Source organism: Lycorma delicatula, chromosome 6 (genome assembly GCF_047948215.1).
Source record: "Lycorma delicatula isolate Av1 chromosome 6, ASM4794821v1, whole genome shotgun sequence".
Taxonomy (NCBI): Eukaryota; Metazoa; Arthropoda; class Insecta; order Hemiptera; family Fulgoridae; genus Lycorma; species Lycorma delicatula.
The window spans coordinates 138,720,573-138,742,721 of NC_134460.1; the positions used below are offsets into that span (position 1 = coordinate 138,720,573).

Consider the following 22,149-nt stretch of genomic DNA (forward strand, 5'->3'; position numbering starts at 1 on the left):
TGGGTTTTCAATACCTCGGGTTCGGCAGTTCTGACTACTAACATACCCACCAAAGTGAAATCACAACTCAATTCTGAGAAATACTTGATCTAAAATTCCAATGTTGACTCTAATGAAGTTCTTGAACCATTGACAGTTGTAGTAGACGCTTTTTTTTGTTAGCTCATGAAAACCTTTATTTGATATGAATAACATTTCAGCATTTTTCTAACTTCAGTGTTAGTTGAACCTAGTGAAATGTTCTTTTCCCAGTTTAGTCTCCGCAAAACATTATGAGGAGATCTTGTAACTGTGGGTTTTAATATCCTTTTTGACGTGTGTCGTTAGATCTGGGCACATTTATTATCTAACACGGAACCTGTTTCACGAAAGTTTTTAATTAACTTCTGAAAACGCTTTTCATTGGTGCTTCCTTTTCAAATTTCTCCTCAACTTTTGCCCACACACAACATGAGATTTCGTCTCTGATTAAGTTTCTTTCACGAATTCAACAGTTAACCTCATTCTAACCAACAACAACACTCAATTTCGCATCCTTGTTAAAAAGGCAATATTCGAAAAAGACTGGGAATACTCAAATGTGTAGGCAATAAACAGTTCTTCCTACCAACACTTTCAGTTGTACCAACATATTCCACATTATTTTACCCATATCACACAAATATATGCATTTAAAAAAAATATACATTTAATATAAACTACTGAGTGATGGGGCCTCTTTTAAGTAGAACACTCTGTATAATTACAGTTTGATTAATTAATAAGAAATGTAACTGCACATTTATACACGGTTGTTCAAAACATGTTACATTATTGAGAAATAATCATAATTTTTTGGAATAATTTTTTAGGTTCGTAGAAATTATTATATAATTAAAAATAAAATACAATATTACGAAATATTTTGTAAAAATACTAGCCCGAGAATTTAGTTGCATACAAAATGAAACCTAAGTATTAAAATTAAAAATCCAAGTATTTAAAAATGTATAAATACTATTAATTCTTCAATCGCAAGACTCAACCGGTTGAATTCCCTTATCCGATAAATAAAATTGAAGTAACATTGCTTTAATCGCTTTTAATCCATCTAATTTATTGAGGATTATTTATTATTTTTTTGGTTTCAAGACGTATGTTTTATATTGAGTATGCAAACTGAACTATATTAAATGTACAGACATCCATACAAAGTTACAGTCATAAATGTAGATGTTCTTTAACAAAAAATGTTTTTTAGCAATAAGATTCTTTATGTCACAACTATATTAACAGACGTCTTTTTCGTTTGTTTGCGATAACCACGAAAATTACTGAACCAGTCATTACGAAATTTTAACTATAATTTTTTATAACTCCCGGAATGTTTACCGCAGTTCAAACCTCACCAATATCACTACTACATAAATCATATTAAAAAAAAATCAATAAATAACCTAAAACTTCTTTTAAGTAAATTTAATTCCGTTGTCATATCAGTCATTGTCCAAGTCAATATTGACTTCAGACAGTTAGTTATTGAGTGATTTACTAAATGTCATTGTCTGTAAAATACCAATATTATTATTAACTAGTTTGATAATAAAACTAAAGGGAATGACATTAATTACATATTTAAACAAATTTCTGTGGTTTAAGAGACATATAATTTCGACGTCAATTTTTTCAGAAAGTTGTATTTTACTAAATTTAAGATTGATTTTCACCTGATACACTTTTTCACCTGAAATTAAAAGTTGGTTTTCCAATTATGTTACTTAACCTTCAACCTCCCAATTTATGTAATGGTACCAGACTACGGATCACAGCTATGCGTAACAATATCAATGAAGGTATAATCCTTCGGGCCAGAAACAGGTGACAATGTAATTTTTAATTCTTTGAATCCTACAGATTTTTCTTTCCGGTTTATATGTCTACAATTTCCCGTCAGAGTTTCTTTTGTTTTTTCTTCTGTAATTAAAAAGTCGCAAGGCCAAACTTTCGATCACGTTGAAATGGATCTCCGTTCAGAGTGTTTCTCTCACGGTCAGTTATATATAGGATTTTGTAGGAGTGGAAAGCGTAACGACCAAATAATCTTGATAACACCGGGTGACAAAAAAAAAAGTAAGTTACCCAAAAGTTTTATAATTTTCTTATATTATCATGTTTTATGAAATTGTATTTCACTAAAAAGTTATTATTCGTCCAAATTAATCTACGTTATCCGGTAAGTTGCGAATTACGATAACTCTGAGAGCAACAGCCTATATATTCACTAAATAATTATTCTCAATTTTTTAAGTTCTATAAGCATATAGCGCGGCTGAAGCCGTGACGAAGGGGGTGGATATAGATGTAGCGTCACTTATTTTCAATATAAACTTATTTACTAATTATTAATAAAATTCTATTTTTATTTTCTTATATTCTTGACAGGCGTGAGAAATAGGTTTACTGTTTCTTGTAAACAGAAGTCTTTTAAAAATATTTATAAATAATAAGTTTTCTAGTTAGAGATACAATATCAAATTATTATTTTAATAACCGATTTAATATTTTTAAACTGTTAAATACAATTCGTTTATTTTTACGTTTTTATAAGTCCATTTTGAATGAAAAGTAATACTTGATGAGAATATAGATTACTATTAATATCGGTACAAGGTAAAATGCATGGTTTTCAAAAGAAGTAGCTTATGGAGTTTCTATTTTATCAAGGCGTGTTTAAGTGTGCAGTTAGTGGACGATTCTTTTTTGTTCAAATATCAGTGTTAATTTAGTTAAAAACAAAAAAGAACAATAAAAAAGGTACTAATTTTATGTTGTAATTTATTCTAAAAGTAAATACAAAGATTTTAATTTAAAACAATATTGATTAGCTTATATCGGTCTGTAAAAGTGTTTAGAAAAGTACCTGTCGCTGTTAAATAGACAATAAAGATCTAGGTAGTTATATAAACTAAAATTAGATACAGCTTCTTTAGTCTTTCACTTGTTCGTTAATTACCGGTTATTTTATGTAATAAATGGTAAAGGTTTTTAAATATAACCTTTATTTACAGCTTGGTTATTTTAATAAATTTTGTGAAATGAATCATAAAATTTCTAACGATAAAATCTCCACCATAAAATTATTTTAAGTGCTAACTGGTGGTAAACTATTTAAATCTTATTACTGAACTACAGGAAAAGCATTTATATTTTTATGTATGATGATACATAAAATTTATCTTAAGAAAAAAATAAAAAATCTTGTGATATTTTTTAAATTTATATTTCATTTATTATCTCTATTTTAAATGGTACATAATCCTATATTATTTTCATAGAATTGAAATTTAAATTGTTTTAATTAATAAGATGTTAAAATTTATAAAAAATCTCACTATGAACTTCGAATATAGTCTATCTACATTATATTGGCATTCTAAAAAAAAAAATAATTAAAAAAAAAATTGAAAATCGATATCAGAAAAATCCTATACTAAAAACTAAAACAAAAAAAACAATACTTTTTCAAGTTTCTATTAAAACGACATTTGAAATCAGTGCCAAATTATAAATAACAATTACAAACCGACTTACCGATAGAAATTTGCTCCGGCTTCAAAGAGTCGAAATTTCATGAACAATTGAAAAATTCTTCCGCAATGCTGCGCAAAAAGACAGAATTTTCGTTATTTTATCATTTTTCCACATTCCATCTTGTTGCTTCATAATGAACCATACTTCTAAATTAATCCAGTCAAATTTTTTCGACCGTAAATTGAGCGTAATTTGAAGATTCATCTAATCTTCTCATTATATCTCTTTACATGCAAAAATTCAAATAAATTACTGCAGCATTTTAAAATTTAATTGAAGCTGATGGAGTAGTTCTAGAAATTTTTGAGCAACAAAATTTTATACATAGACCTATAAATAAATAAAAAAAATATTTTTCGATTTAAATTGAGCGTAACTCAAGAACGGCCCCATCAATCTTCAACAAATTTTCACATACACAACTTAAACTATAATAATTCCTAAATACTTAAATATATAATTCCTAAATTTCAATGAATTTATCCAGTAGTTTTGGAGATTTTCGAGCCACAAAATGTTATACATAGGCTTATAAATGGATGAATAAATAGAAAAAGAAAAAAAGTGTGTGTGTGTGTGTATGTGTGTATGTATGTATATAAGAAAACCACAGTTCTTTTCTACACCTCAAAAAATAAAGAGAGTTCATTTTCACCCCTCACTTCCACCATATGACCATACGTTTCTTCGAAAAGTGGCTAAAAATAGCAATAATAATTTTACAAAAATCTTTATAGTGGCCATTAAAAATGCAGAACAAAGAAAAAAGCTGCTTAGAAGTTGTACTCGAATCTACCAATCAATATTGTAAAATTGCAAGATATTTTGTCACTTAATGTAAACTGAAACAAAATTTTGTTTCAGTCAGCTTTGCGCGGGTGCTATGCTTGGTTCAAATCGCACGCCATTTCTACAGCCTGACAAGTAGCAAATTTTTTTTAAGTCGATTGTATTATTTTTTTAATAGTATGCTTTACTGAAATATTTTTAATTTTATATAACATTTTTATCGTTTACAAAAATCATATTAAAGAAGGTTTTTTCTATTTAGAAAAAAAAATAAGAAACCTGCATCTTGATAAATATAATAAATGGAATGCAGAGAGACGATTCCTTAAAGATTTGTTAAGGCTTTCTAAAATGCGGAACTACCTTATTTTTTAAAACTTAAGTTTTCCAACTATTTTCCTAGAATTTTCACCTGAAAATTCTTTGATTATCAAAAATATATCACTCATTTTATATAATTCAAAACTAAGCAATGATGAAGGCAAAAAAGAATTAAACATTTTCTTTAAATTTATATTTACAATGTATTTTTTTCGTTTAAAAGATCGGTACGTTAAAGTTCTGTTGAAAGAACTTGACCACCGGAGGAATTTTCAACTCTGAACTCGGTTCTTTTGATAACAAGTAAATACACTCATAGACAGCCAGTTTAATACTCCTATCTTTTTTCATGAAAATTCAAAATTATTAAAATTCAATGAAATTAGTTTTCAACTGATATTAATTTACTCATGAGAATTAATTTATTCATAAAGTCCTTGATTAACTGTATTTCAAAAAACGAACCTGTGTTTAAACATTTGGCAGGTGCATATATTTTTATGTACGCTCTAAACTTATTTTTCTCCAAATCGATCGAATTCACTGAGTTTTATTTGTTCGATAGAGGAAGTTTCTTCGTTAGAAGTGCTTTTTTTCAAGTAACTGAAATATTGTGTAATATTGTTATTACACAATATTTACCTTATTCAGATAATATTATGTAATTATACAATAAGAATTTTGTTGCATTATATATTAATATTATTACCTATTAGTAATGTAGCATTGCCTTCTTTGGCAATTTTAAGATTTTTTTGCAATCACTGCTTGGTATTGGATGTTTATAAACTAAAGATTTACTGACTGATGTATTTAAAATATTTTCGCACAAAAACTTGTTGGAAAACTTGAGTAAAAAATAATACTGCACTAATAATAATTTTGTATTCTTGTGATCCTTAACGTAACTTTTTATTGTTTCTCCCATCGTTTTGGTCACTATTATAAAGACGCAGATTTCTTACTTTTATGTTTCTTTATAATGGCATTTTTACTTCATGGCAGCATTTTGTAAGTCTTAGCATATTTTAAATAAAAATATAAAAATATTTTTTAAATATATTAACCGTAAAAAATAAATAAATAAAACCGATTTGTAAAGCTACTCTAAAAATATAAGAAGAAGTAATTATTTTTTATTTATTTTTTTAAATCTCTTCCTTTTCTACTAAATTAACGGTCAGTAAATAATTGTTTTTAATTTGAGGCTAACTGTAAAGGTTGAAATTAAAAAAAAAAATAAAAATTATTACTTTTTAACTTCGTTTTTTTAAATTTTTTTTCAAATTATCGTATGACTTGATTTTCACTTCATGATTGAAAAAAATCGTTTGAAAATTATTTAATAGAAATTGTTGCAGTCATTCTTGGATTGCAGAGATATAAATGAACACACTAAAATCTCTCTAGCATCTATAATTTTTCTTCACTGGTTATAATCGGACAAAAATAGTTACTTTACAGCTGATATAGCCCTAATTTAGTTGTATTAGTTAATTTTTTAATGTATTCTTTGGAATAGCTTACAATTTTAAAATATTCAAATTTTTCTTCAGGTGGTAAAAATCCTTTACAAAGATGCTGATACACAGTTAACTTTTGTCAGCACCATTTTCCCAGATAATGAACTTAAAAATTGCAAATTATTAGTTATCGTGTGTTGTTAGTATTGTAATAACTATGCCTAAGAAAAGGCATTTGATTACATAGACTGGAATAAAATTTCAGCATTTTAAAAAATTTAGGTTCAAGTATAGAGTTAGAAGAACAATTGTTAACATTTACAGAAATCAAACTGCAACAGTAACAATCGAAGAACATAAGAAAAAAGCCGTTATAAAAAAGAGAGTCCGACAAGGATGTTCCCTATCCCCATTACTTTTTAATCTTGATGTAGAACTAGCAGTTAAATGATGTTAAAGAACAGTTTAGATCCGGAGTAACTGTGCAAGGTTAAAAGATAAATACGCTACGATTTGCTGACTATGTAGTGATTCTAGCTGAGAGTAAAAAAGATTTAGAGAAAACAATGAATGTTATGGATGAAGTTCTACGCAAGAACTACCACATAATAATAAACAAGAACACAAGAGTAATGAATTGTAGTACAAATAACGAAGATAGACCACTGAATATAAAAATAGGATGAGAAAAGACTACGTAGGTAGAAGAATTTTGTTATTTGGGAAATAGAATTACTAAAGATGGACGAAGCAGGAGCGATATAAAATGCCGAATAGCACAGGAAAAACGAGTTTTCAGTCAGAAATATAATTTGCTTACATCAAAAATTAATTTAAACGCCAGGAAAACATTTTTGAGAGTATACGAGTATGTTTAGAGGGTAGCTTTATATGGAAGTGCAACTTGGACGATCGGATTACCTGAGACGAAAAGATTAGAAGCTTTTTAAATGCGGTGTTATAGTTCGATTAAAAAAAATCTTATGGGGACACTACATGACTGTCTTTTACGCCTATTAAATTACATATACACATTTTTTGCTGCACTTCGTTTAAACTTATTTCATTTGAAAATGAGATACGATCCTTCAATTCTTTAATAAAGTGGACAGTTATACAATTGCTGAAATATTTGGTTTTGTTAACATCAACTATTTATATAATTATTAATTCAACAATCTTTCATGAAATATTAGAATAGAGTTAAAGTCCCTTTATTACTCGTATTACTAAATCAGTATTATTCATATCTTCGTGAGTTGCCATTAACAAAAAAATTTGATTTCTGATGTGTCGTATAAATAAAAGTTTAATAATAATTAAACTATTCCGTTTAGTGAACTCCTGTATGCTGGTTACAAATGTTAATTTGAAAAAACTGAATATTTTACTCCGTAAAATACAACAGTTTTTATTACTGGATTATTTGGTAAATATCAAAAATGAAAAAGAAACAATCATACATGAAAAAAGATAAAATGAATAAATATAGCTCAAAAAACGACAAGAAGATGGTAAAGAGGAGGAAAATGTTAAGAACAAGGGAAGAGTAGAAAGATTAAGAGAAGATGATGAATATATAGAGAAAGAAAACGTTAAGACCAAACAAAGAGTAAAAAGATGAAGAGAGGATGATAAATATAAAGAGAAAGAAAATTTTTTAACTGGAGAACGTGAATTAATCAGAAGAATTATATCAAATCAAAAAGCGATTAAATTATTGGCAACAAAAAACAAATAAACGAAATGACCAAGCTGTGAGTGTTTTACAAATTTGAACCATTGCTTTTTTTACATTAAATGGTATTGATCAACTCCGACTTAGGAAGAACATTGTCCGATAATAACACAGGAGTAATGAACTAAAAGATAAGAATTTTTTGCAAATTTTAAAGAACGGGCATATATGCCTCGGTATATATGTTGTTCTTGTGAGGGTCTATTTTTCAATCATTCTGTAGCTAAATTTAATGAAGATAAAATTAAACAGAAATTCCAGAATAATTAAATAAAATTAAACGGAAATTACACTAGAAAATCTAAAAATAATACGATTCTAAATAATAATTTTCAATTAATATTAAATAATCAGATGTTTCACCAAATCTATTACATATACATATAAGTAAAATTCCTGTTAAATTACATATACACATTTTTAAAAGTACAAAAAAAATTTATTTCACTAATTACTTCAGATTTTTTTCATATATATATTTTTTTTATTGTTATTATTGAATTATTATTTATTGTAAAACTTTTTACAATTACGGGTTAATAATTATTAATAAATCAATATATTTAAATTAAAAAAAAAAAAATTAAAGAAAGTTAAACAAAATAAATTTATAAAAATGTTAAAAAAAAGGAAATGAAATTTGATTCGAATCAATGTGCCTTCCCTTGTAAGATCCAAATATTTCATTAACTAAAATGTTATATGGCTATAACTCTGGAACCGATAAAAATAAGTATGTGTTGAAAAGCTCTCAATGAGGACTCATTACTACATTACAGTTAAGAAAAAATCCAAATGTTTTGGGATTTTGGGTTTTTTGGACACTTTTGGTTCAGTCAATTACAATCAAAAGGGGAGGTGCATAACTAGATATCACAACAGTTCTAAATCCAAAATTTCAACATCCTACGCCTATCGTTTTCGAGTTATGCGAGATACGGACATACGTACAGACGTGATGTCGAAACTAGTCAAAATGGATATTTCCGTTGAAATCTGAAAACCCAAATTTTTCGCGATCACAACACTTTCTTTACTTCGTACAAGGAAGTAAAAATGATTAAATTTGTTGCCTAACCATGAATATGTTATATATAAATAAAATTGTTCAAAACTGAGGGAATCCATTTTGTAGGAGTTAATATTTTATTTTGTTTATTTTTTGTTATTAAAATTTATTCGTCAATTAGTTTTCTTTAAAAAAGACAAGTATTGATTTTTTTTTATTGTTTTCAGTTTTATATCAGTGGAACGACAAATGCCGTGAAATGCTGTGTAAAAGCCCACAGAACATTTAGCTTCATAAAGGAAACGAGCATTCAGCAGCGAACCATCAACGAAAAAATAATTGTAAGTTGAACGCTTAGATTATCTGTATTTAAAGACTTTCGGTATGAAATAAGTTCATTAATTCAAGAACGAATTAGTATTCATTACGGTAACTGAATATGAAACTGGCATACCTTCTCTATGAGATCATTATTATGATTATAATTTTTACATTAAAACTTCTCGTATCTCAAAAATAGTTTTCACACAACATTCATTTATATTTATTACTTTATTGCGTTTTATTAATATTTTATTATTTTTTAAATACCATTCGTTTCGATTAATAACTATTATATTTATATTATTTTGTTTATTTATTTCACATTCAGTAAAATTGTTAAAATTTTGTGAAAATAAAGCAAATCGTGAAAATTTATTCACGAATTGATGATGATAATAAAAGCAGACTAAGTATTGCATGAATACCAAAATAAAATTTAAGCATCGAAATTCCCAAATTCTGAATAAAAAGTTTTTTGATTTTAGGGGTTTCCTTGCTCTGTCGAGAAAATTTAGGAAAAAGTTATTTATAAAGAAGTGATCTCTAACAAAAAAAATTTAATTTAAAAGATAATCGTTTAAAAATATTGAAAAAATAAAGTATAACTTCAATGAAAGTAAAGAAAAAATTTTCTTCTTATTTTGGATCTGGAACATAGTATAGATGCCAAACCTACTTTAATTTTAATAGTTCACTGATGATTAAAAATACAAAAAAAAAACTTTTTAAGAAAAATTAAAAGAAAGTGAAAAAAATGAAAAGGACATATATTTTCGAGGTGGACTGTTTTTAAGAAAACGTTTTCTAAAAATATTCATATAAGGATTAAGCTTAACAAATTTGCGTAAGCGATGTTTTCTATAAATCTAACACCCCTTTCAATAAAGGCTAAAATAAAAAAAATAAATTTTTCAAAAAACTTTTCTGCATTTTAGGTCCGAGGTCTATAATTAAGAAAAGAAAAAAAATTGTACACATTTCTTGATAGCTCTATATATGAAATATAAACTGTAAAAAAATCAATTTTAGAGGTGGAAATGGATTTTTGAAACAATGTTTTTGAAACAATATTATTATTAATATTTTATTATTTTTTAAATACCATTCGTTTCGATTAATAACTATTATATTTATATTATTTTGTTTATTTATTTCACATTCAGTAAAATTGTTAAAATTTTGTGAAAATAAAGCAAATCGTGAAAATTTATTCACGAATTGATGATGATAATAAAAGCAGACTAAGTATTGCATGAATACCAAAATAAAATTTAAGCATCGAAATTCCCAAATTCTGAATAAAAAGTTTTTTGATTTTAGGGGTTTCCTTGCTCTGTCGAGAAAATTTAGGAAAAAGTTATTTATAAAGAAGTGATCTCTAACAAAAAAAATTTAATTTAAAAGATAATCGTTTAAAAATATTGAAAAAATAAAGTATAACTTCAATGAAAGTAAAGAAAAAATTTTCTTCTTATTTTGGATCTGGAACATAGTATAGATGCCAAACCTACTTTAATTTTAATAGTTCACTGATGATTAAAAATACAAAAAAAAAACTTTTTAAGAAAAATTAAAAGAAAGTGAAAAAAATGAAAAGGACATATATTTTCGAGGTGGACTGTTTTTAAGAAAACGTTTTCTAAAAATATTCATATAAGGATTAAGCTTAACAAATTTGCGTAAGCGATGTTTTCTATAAATCTAACACCCCTTTCAATAAAGGCTAAAATAAAAAAAATAAATTTTTCAAAAAACTTTTCTGCATTTTAGGTCCGAGGTCTATAATTAAGAAAAGAAAAAAAATTGTACACATTTCTTGATAGCTCTATATATGAAATATAAACTGTAAAAAAATCAATTTTAGAGGTGGAAATGGATTTTTGAAACAATGTTTTTTGGATTACGCGTATATATAAAATTTTTGATGATTGCACTATATAATAAGGTTGAAGCTTGTGTGCATGGCATATGGAAATGGAATTTTTGTAGCATGAAAAATGCTATGTCTTACCGGGATTCGAACCTGTAACCTTCAGATGAAAGGTCAATACACTACCACTCCGCCACGTAGATCGGCAAATGAATAATTATACCTATGTATTCTTAAATTAATAACTTGCTTAAGAACTCAGTTCAAGTTTAGTTTCAGTTTGCTTAAAACTCTCTCTGTACTCTTAAATTTATAGCATGTATCAGAATCTGAAGAAAAAACTAGAATGGTAAAATACATTTAAACCATTAGGTATTTTTCAAGAAAATGTTACCAATTTTACATAAGTAAGGAAAACAGTTACAGCAATCCGGAAATCACATCTTTGAATAGAATTTTTTTTTTTTAATTTGTCATTATTCTTTCTAATTCCATTAAAATGGGATTAAAATATAGCGTAGACTAATGGTATGAAATAGGCAAATAATAATCTCCATTAATTGTTTCTAATATTTACGCTTCGTATGAGGTATATATTTCCTTGATATATGTATCAGTCAGAAACCTCTTTATTACGATTTCTTTTTAATTTATAAAATCCTATTAGTATTTTCTTTGTTGTAACGGAAAATACTGATGGTAATAAAATGCATTCAATCAAGGAGATGTAAGGAAATCTATCAGTCTTACAACAAATTAGAGGTAAATGATTTTTTTTCGGATCAGAGATGGTGTTCATTCGGCTGTCACTCTTCTTTTATATAATAAGTTGTATATACATATAATATTTATTTATTCTCGATATACCATGAAAGTGGAATTTCAGTCAGTAATATTATTATATGAAGATATATATCAAATGAAATACATAAGTAACCATTTTTATAAAATTTTTTCCCCCGTTAAGTCTTAATTTTAAATATATCTATCAATGCATTAACTATGCTGTCTTAACAATTTCTCTTATTTTTTATTCTTAAAATTTGAAATAATGTTCGATCGGCTGGTTATCTCTCCAGTTTCGTATCTGTTTTTTTTGTTTTATTTTTTAATTCTTTAATAAAATAAAAATCTAATTGAATTAATTGTTTTAGGTATTAAAATAAATCTTATTTATTTTTAGATAAAAAATGAAATTAAGAAAAAATTATTCATTTGATCACTTACCATTCACTGGGAATAAATTCAACCGGGGTATTCCATTTAAATTCAACAAAGATCAGTGGCCATTTTTGGCCACTACAACGTGAGTAGCTATCATATACCAAATATCATCAAAATCATAAATAGTGATGCACTGATCATTTGCTGAATTTAACTGTAATAACCTTGATACTTCGGTATACAGATTCATATCTGTTGAAACATAGGTCATCTTTATTACTTACTTTATTTTATAAAATGTTTTCGATATGTCGTATAATTTTTCGCAAAACATTAATGCATAGTTGTTAATGATTTGTTGCTTTTAATGAGGTATTGAAACGACTCGTATGAAGTCGTATTCCATCGGGTCTCTCTTCTCCATATATATTTGAGATTAGATGAAAAAAAGAATTAAATTTTTATTATTTCGTAGAATATTACTCAATGAAGTAGGTAAATATTTTGAGTAATGCATTTTGTTATTATGTCCAATACAGAATTTGCCTTTAAAAGAATAAATTTCTGACGGTCCATTGTTGACGTAATATATTTATGTATTGTACAGATATCAACAAAAATATTTATTTTTTAAATTGCTATTTAAATTTAAACCTTCTACGAAAAAAAATGTAGAAAGAATGCAACTAAGTTCTTCAAATTTATGTTTCAATTTTAAATGCTGTAGGTATGAAATGTATTTATTTATCAATGTATTTATGTTGTATGAAATGTATGTAGGTATGAAATGTATAAAGCAAAGTGTGGTAAGATACATTTAGTCAATGTCATCTTAAGGATATTTAATCAGCCTTCTAAGAATGATAAAGGAGTTTAACCAGTATAATAAATCGGAGGTTGGATCTACCCAATTTATTACTTTAAATTTGATAAAAATGTAATTAAAATACGATTAAACTAATTATAATCCGGAAAGTAATAAATACATAATTAAATAAGCGTTTTCGTAATTTTATTTCAATATTAATTAATTTTAAATTACATTAAAGTTAGATTAATCATTTGCTAGCAACCTGTTCTTCACCAACTTGTGGAGTATTATTTTTCATTATAAAAATTTATAGATTATTTTTATTTTATTTTTTATTTTTTTAAAGAAATTTATAAGTATTTTATATTATTATTGAATTTTTAATTGTTACATATTAAAATTTATAATTTATTTAAAATTAGATTACAATAGATTACGATTTAATCTTATAAATATGATGGAGCATAAGGTAAATAAAACTGTTTCTTTTGTGAAAACACAAAAAAATAGTAAATAAAAATAGAAGACTTTTGTTAAATTATACTTAACGTAAAAAATAAATTCTTAACTATCGTTTTTATAATATAAATTTTATGTATTTATTTTTATTTATAGCCATGATTTGATACTTATAATATAGGTAGGGCGGCAGAAGGAAAGTAAGAGAGTAAATGAGTGAGAGGTCGATTCATGGTTTGAAGCTATTGCAGAACTGCTCGGTTTGCTTTAAAATGCTTTGTCGAGTTGACGTCACGGGTCAGCGAACAGCCGTAACGCTCTGCGGTTTGCAGATAGACCGCGCCGCGTTTAAACACATGGTAAATTGTGATGACGATGATGATAGCAGTAATCATTATGATAGGCTGTAGTAGTAGACCTTCTTCTCCTATTGCCCGTAATTCTTTTGATGGCATCTTATAATTTCTTGTTATGTCGTTAAAATTGCAACAATATTGACCCACTATAGGTCGATATTATATTTTTACCCGGTGTACCATATTATAACTGGATCATTTTCTGGATACTAGTTTTATAAGGTACCCATTTTCTACGATAACAAGCGGACCTAACGGTCGATGACGTATTTTTTTATTTCGTAAAGGTATTGCGACCGTTATAACTATATTCCTGATCGTTCGATCATTTATTTTTTCTTTTGCATTACTACGTATTTTAATGATTACTAGGCTGTAGTATTTAATGTTTCTGGTGATATGATTTTATTTTACTTCCTCGTATAGATATAGCCGTCAGGCACAATCGTAGTTAATCAATTTTAACGTGATGGAATTCCTCGATTCACTTACTAAAATAATGAATTTCTAAGTCATTTAATTTTAAAATTATGAAGCAATTTTTCTTCAAGAATCATATATTAGAAGTAGAACAAAGTGAAAGACAATAAGTTTAACTACTAATCGAAAATAAAAATAATTCTAAACTTTGACACACCCCGTTTCAATTTTTTTTCCTGGGAATATCCTACCGTGTAATTTCAGACGTATAATATCGTTCTACCAGGATTGAACTAGCTGAAAAGAAACTACGATGTTTGAGATTTTATTTGCAATTACGCTAAGAGGAAAACTATCTGTATTTTTTCTTTTAACCACTTTATGGTAAGGTTTTTACCAACTTTTCAAAAACAAATTACGGTATTACTTTCAGTTGCATGGTGAAAATAGGGGGTGAAAATGAAATCTCTTTATTTTTTGAGACATGAGGAGTACGAAAATACCATTAACTTAAATCGTGGTCCGTATATATTTATTTATATAGAACTATGTATAAAATATTACGGCTCGAAAATCTTCAAAACTACTAAATCAATTTCAGTGAAATTTAGATATGCTGTGTGTGTATGTAGTTCTGTGTAAAAATTTGATGAAGTTGGTTGAATCGTTCTTGAGTTACGCCAGTTTAAGTTTGAACAAATTTGAGCGGGGCAAGTTAAAAGCGTGGTTCATTATGATGGTGCAAGTTGAAACATTGACTTTTATTTATCTGTTGTTAGCAATACTTTTCGGCGTATTCAGGTAGCGTAAACCTACTTTGAGGGTCATAGTGTCTGGATAAGTGTTTGTGCGGGGCAAAACGAAACAAAATAAAATACGAAAGGTCACAGTCCTCTTGCGCAGAACTACGCAAGACTTTTTTTTATATTATCAACGTATTTATTTAATTACATTGGTGTATACAGGTGGTAAATAGAGTTGCCTTATTTCGTCGTAGGTAATATTTAGTTGGTGATAAATTTTAAATCCTTATAGTTACTGGAGAATATTGTCTGGAAAAATACTCTCACCTATATATACGTTTTTGTAATGTCATAGCGGTTCAGATACCTGCAATCTCAAATTGTAAAAAATAGTTTTAATTTAATAAATAATCACTAGCGTGATTTATATATAAATATGTATTTTATTTCATCTTACAGATACAGTTGCAAGTTTTAAAAGAGCATTCATCAAAATACGTATCATGTCTAGGACAACTAACATCTTAGGTTAATTTTAAAACAAATAAAATTAATAAAAAATTAAGTAATATCTGATGTACATCATCTTAGAATCTATGTACCTATTAAATTTTAGAATACATTAGTGGTGAGGATTTACCAGATAGAACCACATTACGCTTTTTTCATTCATCATTTGATTGATTTCATGTGTTCTCAATGTATTTATTTTCCATTACACATATTCTTTACTTTTTTTAAATAATCAAAGAAATTTTTTCACTTGCTGCATTAATTGTTTCTTTTTTTTGTGATGTCCGTTACGTAGTTTCGTAGTAATCTTACTTCTTTAGAACGGATTATTTTTTTATAATAAATTAATTAAAATTGTTGTTTATCTCAGTCATTGAAATAAAAATGTATTATTTTTTAATAAGTAGTTTTTATTTTTTGAATATTAATAATACAAATTAAATAAATAAATTCTTTTATTTCTATAAATGAGATAGAAAAAATCTACCTAATAACATAAAATATTACTTTTTTTCACCGTTATATAGTTATAATAACAATTATATGACAGTTATAATGGAAAGTTTGCTAACCAGGCAAAATTTTGCATATCAAAAGTTTTGCTGATATTGACGTTCTTGACTCTCTCTTAAAAAAAAAAAAAATAATAAACAGAAAATACAATTCTAGGATTGACAAAGAGTGTGCGTATGTATGTATGTTAGCCTATTGTTTGCTTGGTTCCTCTAGACTGAAGATAGATCGATTTTGCATGAAAATGATCACGTTGATTTCTATGTATGGAGCACTGATTCCGTTGAAGTTTAGTCACAGTTAATCAAGGGAGCATGGAAATATGGGCCTCATAGGTTCCACATCTCCCTTATGGGTTTCATAAAGAGAATAGTTATTAAAAAACAAAAAATCCACTAGTAATTGTACGCATCTACCTAGAATAATTATGAAAAATGAACAAAACATAATTAAACAAGTTTTTATTTCTTTTCTTAATGGCATTTTTTCAGAATACAGTAAGCGATGTGAAATTTAATTTTATTTCTACATTTTATCCTGAATTCAGGTGCCTGTTTGTCTCAACAAAGTGGAGTCCATTAAAGTCACCGTCACATATAGCCTACACAGACACCCAACTACAACGTAAAATGTAGAAGTAATATTACATTTCATATCGCTGATTAACTTACCGTATCCTGAAAAAAGCCTGTAAGAAATGAAAGAAAAGCTTAATTATTTTTTGTTAGTTTATCATAATTATTTTAGGCAGATGAGTACAATTATTAGTCCAGTTGTTTGATTTTAATAATTTTTTTATTTATTGCTTTTTTGTTATTTCCCGAACTTTACAATTCAATATATCTATCATCTAGATACAATACTGATGTTAGTCCCAGATAGAATACTCTATTTTTCAGGATAAGATATCAGTCAACTACTTTACCTTGTGATGAGAAATACAATTTCAACCCCTTCTTGGGAAGTTGACCCAGGGATTCTAATTAAAAAATATTTTAAATGGTAACACCCTTTGTGTGATAGAACATTTTAAAGGTCTCTTTAAAACAACAAAAATTATATTAATAAAAATTTGTTTCGAAATGTGTACCCAAAATGGCGACGCGATAAATTTTGTATTTTGAAAAAAATTACATTTATAATTTTAGGAACTGATATCACAAATAAATAAATTTATAAACATTTGATAAAATGGATATTATTGAATAAATTTATTTAGAAAAAAAATTTATTATGCATAACGTTTGCTTATTAACTTACATTTTAATAATGTTCGAAATGTTCTTCTATTGTTTGATTTCACTTCTGTTGTTTGAGAACAGAAGTCAATATTAAAAGGATGATACTGCATTATTAAATTATTTCCTAGTGATATTTTGTGCTGATTCTCGAATTCTATTCTGTAAATCATCGAGGTTTATTATGAAAAACAATACTTTTTATGTGGCCCCCATAGAAAGTAATTCATGGTGATAAGTCGGCTGATCTCGCTGGCTATTCTATTTGAGCCCTTCGGCCGATCCGTCTTCCAGGAAAAAATACATTTAAAATTTCTCGTACCTGAAAACCGAAATGAGGCGGGGCACTATCTTGTTGAAACCAAATGTTTTGGAAGTTGGGGTTAACAGCGTTTTGAACGTTTGGATTGATGTGGTCGAGAAGCAAAGCCTCGTATTTCACTTCGTTTAAATTTCCATCAATAATTAAACGCCTTATCAATCGTCCATTTACAATATCTACCCGTAAATTTAGTTTGATTGGTATTGTGTATGTCTCTCATGATACCAGTGTGTATTAATATTAGTCCAGTATCGGCAGTTATGGCGATTTACATTGCCATTAAAAAAAAAAATGGCCTCATCGCTAAAATGCTATGTTGTTTAATAAATTAGGATCTGCAAAAATATTGTTCATCATAATTACGCAGAACTCGTCTTCGTTCGTAATCATCATCATTACGTTGTGGCACCAGACGAATTTTGAAAAGTTTGAAATTTTCACTTTTTATTGTTCGAATCGCTGAACTAATGTTATATTCTCGTGCTGCTACTCCAGTGGAGGAATGAGGATTCTCTATGATTTCTTGCATGATTTCTAACGATTTGTTATTATTTGTTACAGATTTAGGCCTCTCTGGTTTTCCCCTATTATTAATGACCTATTATTATAAACTGATAGCATACTGCACTTTGGTTTAGTGTACTGTTTCTAAATAAAATTCGAATTTTTTAACTTTTCTTTGTTTTATTCAACCTATTTTATACCATTTTGTTCAGAATTAAATTCTCTATAAATGTTTATTACCTATTTAACAAATTTATTGTATGTTAAACATAAAAGACGGGGTTTTTTTACCCCCAATTCAATTCAACTGAAAAACTACTGCAGATGCGGTTCTGAGACCTATTTTATTCTTTTTTTACATCAAATACCATAAGAAATCACTAATTCTGTTCCTTAATTAATGTCCTAAAAATTTCAGTATGTTCTTATTTCACCGGAGTATATATATATATATATATATATGTGTGTGTGTGTGTGTATATTTATATATATACACTGGGTGTTGTTATTAATTTGGCCAGTAATTTTATTAATAAAGCCTATAGAATAAATATATCGAGGTGTAGGAACAGTTAGAGATAAATAGATTTATCTTATGTATTCTTAAAAATAAACAATGTGAAAACAGTAAACATGGTTATAATAAATACAAGATTGTATATATAGTATAATTATTAATTATTAAAAAATTCCCTGCAATTAATTTTATCCTGGTGGCGGTGAGAATAAATTTTCTGCAGTTAAATTTTTTAATAATTAGTTGTATATCGACATCGGGTTACAAATTTATGTTAGAAAATACAGTACGACGCTGCTATAGCTCGGCCATCCCGGGACAACTTTATACTCGCGTTATTTCGAAGGTAAAGGATAAACGAAAAAAACAATAAACCAATGCCAGTTAAATTAATATTATAGCACTATTAAAATATTACCGATTGTTACAGTTAAAAATGACGTTATCCTTCCCTACTAAAGGGCATTTGTATGTGTGTCTGTGTGAGTGTCCGTCCCTCTTAGCTTAGCACTGGAACGCACCGATCACTAGCGGAAAATCCCGATTCGTTAGTACAGGTCTCATGGTAGTCAGGTCTTCCACAAAATCATCATCTTAAATTGAAAATGGTGTATATAAATCGAAATGTTTTCTTCAAATGTTAAACGTAAAATTCCGTGCGTCATCTTTTTTTTCTCATAAGAAATGATGGTGCTTGAGTTTGTTTGTTTATCGCATGTGCTCACGTTTTTATTTTACCTGCTATTGGCGCAGACCGGACCAATGGTGGTGCGCCGGGCGGCTGCGCACGGGGACACTCTCTTGCTAAAAGCAGAATTAATTTACAATGTCAATTAATTTGTTGATTAATCTATTTACAAATTATTTAACTTAATTTCTAAGCGTAGATTATTTTTATTTGTATTTTATATTTGTATTTATTAATTTTATTAATAAAAGAAAAGGATTATTAGTTAATATTTAGTAGTAAAAAAAAAGGATTCTTTATTTAGCGGGAAAGAACCTTGGCGCGAAACCGGCCGGCGCATCACGTGGTTCACTCTACGCCAGTAGCAGCAGCTGAACCGGCAACTAACTCAACCTCATACGAACACACACACACACACACACACAAGACTAAACGAAGAGTTATCAATACGGCTAGCATTTAACATTATATTTCTATTAATAAGTATTAAATTCTATATCTAATCATTCCTTGAGCCTATTTTAAATATAAAAGCACCAAAATGTTCAATGTGCGTAAAAAAAATATTCCCTACGCACTAATATTTCTTTTCTTAAAATATTTCTGTAAAATACTTAATATTCCCACAATCATGAGGATACGAACGCGTCGTGGGTCCAGGGAGCAGAGCCTCCTGGCTAGACGGTCTGCGTGTGAAGCGAGCCGAGCGAGCTGATCGGCTAGTTACAGGATAAAATGAAATATAGGAAAATAAAAATACCATACTGAGTATGTTTTGTGTAGTACTTAAATTTTTGTAGCTGGATTTTATTTTCGCATTGTTTTTTTTTTGCAACGGTAATTGTATTTTTTAAGCATTTTCCCTTATAGTCTTATTGAAAATACGTACTGTATTAACTATTTTGAATTCAAAATACTGTAAAGTAATATGCAGTACGATTTTATTAGAACACAACGCATTTATTATCGCAACACATCTGAATGTAAGTAACACGTAGATTTAAGACAATTATTTGAAAAAGTAGGAAGTTATTTTTATTTACTTCATATTTATTTTGCAGCTACGTGTAATTTCACATAGTTAAATATATTAGCGTATTTATTTATTTTGTTCAACTTATTCTAAATACGTATGTATGTATAGTTAAAATGCATTTCTATGTACCTTCCTACTAAAAAGAAGACTTTTTTTTGTATTGGAAAACTTGTTTTTTTTTTTAGGGGACTTTTATTTATAAACCGTGTCTATGAACATATGTAAATTAACAAATATTTTTTTTTATATTGATTTTTTTTATTTAGGGTTAATTAAAAAGAGAATGTGATACTTTATTTTTTTATTTATATATGTTGATATAGTATGATAAAATCAGATAATAAGATGCATGTTTCCCGTAGTTGGATTTATTTAAGAAACGTTTTGCTTGTTTTATTAATTGCAATAATTGCAATAATCCGTTAAAATTTAATTTGTATAGATGTAAATAAAAAATATTTCTGATTATTTTAAACAAATTTCGAGCATGAGGTCTTTTTTCATTCCTTTTATTTTTTAAATTACAATTTTCTTTAACTTCATTTCTTATCTTTCTCTTATTTTTTGAAGAATTAACTTAAAAACAAAAAACCTTCGAAACAACTTATAGATGAATTAGGCTTTATTTATAGCCAATCTGGGAGATTTTTATATGAAAAACACAAGTACTGAATTGTAAGAATCAAATTGAAAACATGTAGTTCGTAACAGGTTTTTAAGTCATGATGACTTTAAAGAATGCGTATAGTCTTTATTACAGATTGTTCAGTGGATAGATCCATATGAGTTATGTTGATTACTCTTTGATATACTTGCTCTACTTACGTGAAAACATATATCTTGTTTGATATATGTAATCGTTTCTCGATTACAAATACTTCGTTTGGTTTATAAGAGTATTAAACTAAAGCCTACTTCGGTTTATTCTTTGTAAACTCGTAATATATTTGTTCTTGTCATAAATTTAAAATATTAATTCCTTTTTTATGTACATAGGACCACCTTTGTTATTTTTACTTAACTTTTTATAATTTATTTTCTCTTCGTTGATGTGTATATTATGATCCACCTTATGTTTAATCCCTTCTTGTTTTTTTTCCTTTAGAAACTTTAAAGAGATAAGGTGACAGTAATAAAATGTGCTTGGTTTTATAAAAACCTTCTCTTTTCATGAATACGATCTGAAATCAAAATGAAACAATTATTTTACTTAAATAAAAATATATCAAAAAAAACTTTTTTGCCGCCCCATTTACTTTAATTTTACTGTATGAAGTTAAACCTCTTTCACTAATTTTAAAACAGAAGGAATTTTTTTTTAACAAAAATTGTATCCATAATACTGGAATACGCTAAGATCTAATCAGAGATCATGTTTCATTCAAAATAATTAATAAAATATTATTTTTCAGAAAATAGATATCAAACTGAAATAGAATTATTTCATTGGCTGCTAAGTAGGAACTCAGGCCTCACGTTATGCAACAAGATCTTAATTTACAAGGCTATCCTGCGCCCAATATGGACTTACGGTGTAGAATTGTGGGGAACGGCTAGTACTAATAATGTTGAAATTATACAACTATTTCAGAACAAAGTAGCGAGGGTAGCTCCGTGGTTCACGCGGAATGATGAGATTCAGGATTATCTGGAGCTCCCATCGGTTCGTGAGATTGCACAACAGCGCAATGTCAAATACCTGCAGACGCTTGAGAATCATGTAAACCACCTTGCAATTAATCTACTCGATAACAGCAGAGACGTCCGACGGTTGAAACGAG

General features: G+C 27.7%; 1 protein-coding gene across 1 annotated transcript in view; it reads left to right on the forward strand.

The window, feature by feature from the left end:
* Positions 1–22,149, forward strand: part of LOC142326274 (uncharacterized) — a 205,334-nt gene that overhangs the window by 97,561 nt on the left and 85,624 nt on the right. The window contains exon 3 of the mRNA XM_075368622.1: positions 9,118–9,231. The gene's annotated coding sequence lies outside the window, so the exon portion shown is untranslated. The remainder of the gene's footprint in view (positions 1–9,117; positions 9,232–22,149) is intronic.